Here is a 6,564-nt window from a genome sequence, read left to right as displayed (position 1 = left end):
TTTATTACACTTGTGGGACAATCCATCTTCTTCTTCTGCGTTCTTGGGCTGAAACTCGTGTTTTTTCACGAGTGGATTTTTACGTGTATGACCGTTTTTACCCTGCCATTTAGGCAGCCATACGCCGCTTTCGGGGGAAGCATGCTGGATATTTTCGTGTTTCTATAACCCACCAAACTCTCACATGGATTAAACTCTCACATGGATTACAGGATCTTTTCCGTGCGCACGTGTACACACGAAGGGAGATAAGCCACTAGCAGGTCTGCACATAAGTTGACCTGGGAGATCGGAAAAATCTCCACACTTAACCCACCAGGTGGCCGCGGCCGGGATTCAAACCCTTGACCTTCCGGTTAAGAGGCCAACGTCTTACCACTCCGCCATAGCGCCCGTCTAGGACAATCCATCCAACGCACACACACTCTGCATCAGCAAGATTTTTTGTTTGTTTGTCGCACTTGTTGGACAAAGCAACACACACACACATACACAAACACATGCAGATACTACACAGATCACAAATACATAAAAAACAAGAGGCGAAGCCTTCAAGGCTCACGTAAGAAATCGACAAACAGTAACACAAACTCAATCACTCCGTCACACATACACACACACACACACACACACACACACACACACACACAGAAAGAGCATAGGTGAAACTGTGCAAGAAAGCGAGACACTAGATCTAGATCTGTCTGTCTGCATGTAGCCTACTTACATGGACACGACTGCCAAATAGTCTCGGCCCGCTCAAAATAACAATCACCGAGACTTTCAGTAATTCCATCGCGTGACGTCTAACCCTCGTACGTCATAATGTGACGTCAATGTAATATGACGTCTTCAAATGTTAAAGTTTCTACCACAGACATACACACATACGCACGCACGCACGCACAGACAGACAAAAGTTAGCATCGCATAGGCTACACTTACGTGAGCCAAAGAGGTACCAGAGAACATGCACACAGTCAAATCGAATACAACCTTTTCCTGTTGGAAATGGATTTATTTCACAGATTATATACACAAAGACAGAAAGGTGTAAGTTGTAGCAGCTGAAAGGTGTCTAAGAGAAACATGATTATTAGGCCTAAAAAAAAAATAGGTGTGGTTACGGTAACCCGACCTACCCTATTCTTAGGGGCCGACCCTATAACTTTTTATTACATTTGTAAAAAAATACCCCCACAAAAACCAAGAAAACGAGTGCAGAAAACGCAATGAAAGCGAAAGCGCCTGAGTCGCACACTTATTTCCCTGTCAAGTAGGTTTAATTTGTGCACACAAGAAAAAAAAGTTTAAAAAAAAAAAAGTGATTGCCTTACCTTCCTACCCTATTTTTGGGGGGTATGTTACCGTAACCACACCTATTTTTTTTTTTTTGGCCTAAAGGATATATACTATTGAATACAACTATGTACTTTGAGAACCGAGTTTGAAAACTTCAACATTGATTTACCTGATTGTCAAGAGTTGAAAACAAATACGATGACCTCTTGTTAAGGCTTTCTTTAATTGAGCCCAAAGTCGACTTTCGCAAAAACTTCACAAAGTCATTTTACTGAAAATTCCTTGATAAAGCTTTGTTCAGAGAGCTTCATGAAGTAGGCTTTGTAAAGCTGACTTTGCCCAGTTAATGTGAGGCTTTAGTTTGGATACGTGTTTATATGCGTTTGATCAGAAATAAGAATTAAATTACAAGCAAGATCCATAAAGGAAACGGATCTGGTTACTAACAAACAAAAGTTATGCATAACTGTACTAGCAGTCACAGGAACTTAATTTACATAATTAAGGCAAGGTTTAGGGAATTTGTTATCAACCTAACGTCTTGCGGTGTCATTCATGATTTAATTTAAATGAATTCAGCTGGACTGAGTGAACACCATTCTGTCATATCTTTCAGATCTTCCTTCAGGCAATTTTCCAAATACTGCAAGAGATTTTGTCTTTTGGGCTGAGGATTCTTAGGCAAGATCAGACACTCTTTTAACAAGATACTGTTGAGACTTCTTATGCAGGTCATTCAGAACTACATCTTTGGTTATTAAGTGTCAGTCCATGCATGCATGAAAAACAGAACCAGTGCACTGTAAAGGACAATAAGATTTCATTATTCAGTCACATCCACGCCTCCTTCCCTACAATCACATAGAGTTTTAATCCGTCAGGGTTTTATTTTCTCAAAGTTTTCGGCCAACAGTTTCTTCACCATGCAGGTCATGCGCATTCAATACAATCGTATTTGTATTACACTTTACATCTATGGGAAAAAAAAGAAATTTTCAGACAAAAATCAATGTAATCTTAGTACCGTATGTATTGTAGCACAATTAAGGTGGTACCCCAAGGCATACTAACAAAATAAGTGAAAATAAAGTGAAAATTTGGAATCAGCCCGGAGCTACACTGTTCAGTTTGAGGTTTGGAACAATGTGGTGTCAAGCCAGGAATATACAGACCTGGGAACCCCTGTTTTGCACTTAGAGTATTCTCAAACAAACTTGGTGTATTTTCAGAAAAATGAGCGTACTCCACACAGCATTTGAACATCCATGATTCAAACATGCTTCACACGCGTCCGCCACATCGTTAATTAAGTTTACCTATACAGTCGAGATCGCTTTACACGAAATGAAAGGGACCAATATTTTTTTTCGAGTTAACGTTTTTTTGCGATAACGTAAATGATCAAACTGATCACTTTTTTTTTTTAAAAGCAAGATAAAGAAGATAAAACAGTGCCATACCTTAAAAATAAAAGCCTCTGTAGTGCGCGGCGGACGAAGTACACGGTTCAGTCAGAGTCGGCAGTTTTGTCGTCTGCTACAGTTCATTATTTTGTTGTACACTTTAATTCCCCACAAAAAAGATTAAAATCCATTGCAATGTTTAAAATCCATTGCAGTGTTTATGAATTCACACAGGACGAAAGAAATCCGTCAACTTCAACTGTTTGACAGGCTCACTGCATGAACCGTTCAATTCTTGTGTACATTTAAAACAAATCCTTTTTTAATTTTTACTGACAAAAACTGTTATGTGTCAAAATACTGGATCGGCTTCAAAATGGGCTTGTGAATAAAAGTAGTCTAGGAATTTTTCTCGTCGTATGGGTTCCCAGGTCTGAATATACCTTCTCAGTGTTTGAACATTCAAATGATGGAAATGTTTAAACCTGAGTTTTCTGACTGCAAATTCTCCATGTACTCGGACGTTGTTTTCACTTTGGCCTACTTTTTAGCTCCTGACAGCAGCAAAAGGGATGGTTTTGTGTGCTATGATATGTATGGGTCACCGCCAGCACTAAAAAATAACTATGACAACGAATTGAATTGAGACTCTAACACTGAGAATCGTTTGCATGAGGAAGCTAGCCCTTACCTAATATTCACACTGATTTAATTAATTGGCATAGTTATGAGGCATAATTGCGTTTATAACTGCAGATGTGTCTACATTACTGCACAGTGAATGTTCTCTGACCTTGATTTTTGAGGTCAAACTTGACCGAAAACTGCTTTTGCAGTTAAAGAGTGTCTTAGATACCAAAACTACACTATGATTGATGTTTCAAGTTTTGTTGCATGCTGTTCTGCGCACATCTTTATCACTCTTATATTTACGATGAAATGGTGGGTATGGGGGAAATATAGGCATGACTATAAACAAAACACACCACGTATAAACTGCTGAAAACACAGTAATGTAAGCCTGGTGCATGTTCATAACCAGAACACAGGAATAGGGAGAAAAAACTAAATATTTGCTGATAGAATATAAAATGTGTTCTGATTCTCTTTTGAAAATCTCTCTCTCTCTCTCTCTCTCTCTCTCTCTCTCTCTCTCTCTCTCTCTCTCTCTCTCTCTCTCTCTCACACACACACACACACACACACACACACACACACACACACACACACACACACACACACACACACACACACACACACACACACACACACACACACACACACACACACAAGCAAAATGATGCATGAATGAATGCACAATAAAAAAAAATGGATAAAAGCAAAAATATCATTGAATTATTTTCAATTTGCAGTGCAGGCTTGGGCCATGGGTTTGAACCAGTACTTTACAGACAGAACACATATCAAAATAATTGGGTACTTAGGAAGGATCTGTTCAACAAAATTATACAAAAAAAGAGCTTAAACTGTTTGGAAAAGCAATGGAAATAGAAAAAGAAACCTAAAATACAACGTGTATTGTACACTTGAACATTTTGATTCACTTGAAAGTTGAACAAGAAATCAAATGAATTTGCTGAAAGAAACAAGGACCTTCATTGATTGATTGTGCAACTTCCACAGTACATGTATTAACATGTATTAGTAAAGGGCTGACATCCATTTTGCATGTGGGATAAAAAAAATTTAAAAAAGCTGTGAATATATAAGTTAGTAAACTTCTGTCCGCATGTCCAAAATCTAAGAAATCATATATTTTAAAAAACTTGACAATTACAAACTGGAATAAAATTCATTTGTGCTCGTACCCTTTTTGATTTCCAGAAAATTATGGCAAATTTGCAAGCAAAACCTTTGTTAACCCTCCTTACAAAGCACCATTTCAAGACTAATTGTTTAGTCAGAATTATTTTTTGTCTGTAAAATCTGCAAATTTAGTTCCATTTTAGGACTCTCTCATATTCAAGGCATCATATTTTCTCAGATTAATCAGTCTTAAAAAAGGGGGTTATAATTACCAGCCTCTGTCCCCAAGGGAACTTTCACCTTTAAAATTTGAACAAACACGAGGTATACAAGAAAGGGAAGCTATCCAGAAAATGAGGGAAAGAATCTTGATTGAATTGTTAAAGAAAGGAGAAAATACTGTACTGTACAAAATCAAATGTAACCAAGTGAAAACAAAGTGCATTCACCTATGCATTCTTTACAGAAAATACAGTCGAACCTGCTGTGAAAAGTCCTTCAAATTATAACATCACACATAGTATCCATGACTGAGCTTTCTGTCATAGGTATAATATATCCCTCCAAAATGTACTCTACATATGTACCCCCCCCCCCCTTTAAGACGTAAATCAATCTGAGACTGATTTTTTCTGATATTTGCGAAGTTCCACTGTGTCAGCTTCGTTTGTAAGGTACGTGCTACAAGATGTTTGAGCAAAAACTTAGCAATAAATACAAGAATAATTTGTACACCCAGCTTCAAGTGCATACAATGAATATTGCAAATTAAAATGCACATTTTCAACATAACTTCTTAAAAAAAACACCTGCAGATGTATGTGTATGAAATGAACATTGTAAATTAAAATGCACATTTTCAACATTTAAACCACCTGCAAAACTTACTCATAAAGGCGCATATTCAGAAGAAAGTGACAGCGAAACCAGGAGCTGCATGATATGCTGACCTAGTACTAGCATCCAACAAACTGACCTATAGTTAACAATTAGTACTGGCTGCCCTAGTAACGCAGAATTAATATCGCCACTCTTGAAGCCATTATCATCGTAACTTAGTGAAAGTGAACAGTCATGTTCACAGCACAAACTACAACTCAATTTGTTGCCCTTAAACCCTTTTTCATCAAGCACACATAAAGAAGTTCACTTATTATAATCATATTGTGTGATGGGGCATAAACTGTAGCTCCGTGTTTCATTTGCATAAAAAGTATGGAAACATAAACTTGTATGTTCTGCAGTATGAACCAGTTAACATATATCAGTATGAATCTATATGAACCTGCACTAGCTATCTACTAATTAGTGCGGGGCTCCCCATGGACGCCCGTCCGTGAAGGTCCCGGGACCCCCACTTTCAATGTTTAGAGGGTCCATGGACCCCTTATGCGGTGATCTAGAGGGTACCAAGAGTCCAGGATCCCCAAATCCTTTGTGTACATATATAACGCATTTTGATCGCGAATAATGTTGTATGAAGTGGGTTTTTTATCACCGGAATATTCGAGGAGAAAAATTCAACTATACTTTGTTAAATGCAACACACACGCACACTTTCAACTTGAGTTCTGGTCTTTCCTGTGTAATGTTAGCTGACGCCTACAGTCGGAAAAGAGTACCTACGGGACGCACGACAACGAAAATTGAGTGCGTCCCGGGACCCGCCGTTTATAGGTTTAGTGCGTATCGGGACACGTACCCTCCATGAATTTCTAGTACGTGATTTCGGCTTCTAGTGCGTATAGGACGCAGAGACACACACTGTGGGGAGCCCTGTATAGTGTTACCAACCGAGTTTAGTGAATGGAATATCACACAGGGGTTTATTACTTCACCATAAGGCCTAAAAAAAAAAATAGGTGTGGTTACGGTAACCCGACCTACCCTATTTTTAGGGGCCGACCCTATAACTTTTTATTGCATTTGTAAAAAAAAAACCCACAAAAACCAAGAAAACGAGTGCAGAAAACACAATGAAAGCGAAAGCGCCCGAGTCGCACACTTATTTCCCTGTCAAGTAGGTTTAATTTGTACACATTAGAAAGAAAAGTTTAAAAAAAAAAAGTGATTGCCTACCTTCCTACCCTAT

Source organism: Littorina saxatilis, linkage group LG4, assembly GCF_037325665.1.
Source record: "Littorina saxatilis isolate snail1 linkage group LG4, US_GU_Lsax_2.0, whole genome shotgun sequence".
Taxonomy (NCBI): domain Eukaryota; kingdom Metazoa; phylum Mollusca; class Gastropoda; order Littorinimorpha; family Littorinidae; genus Littorina; species Littorina saxatilis.
This window is presented reverse-complemented; position numbering follows the sequence as displayed.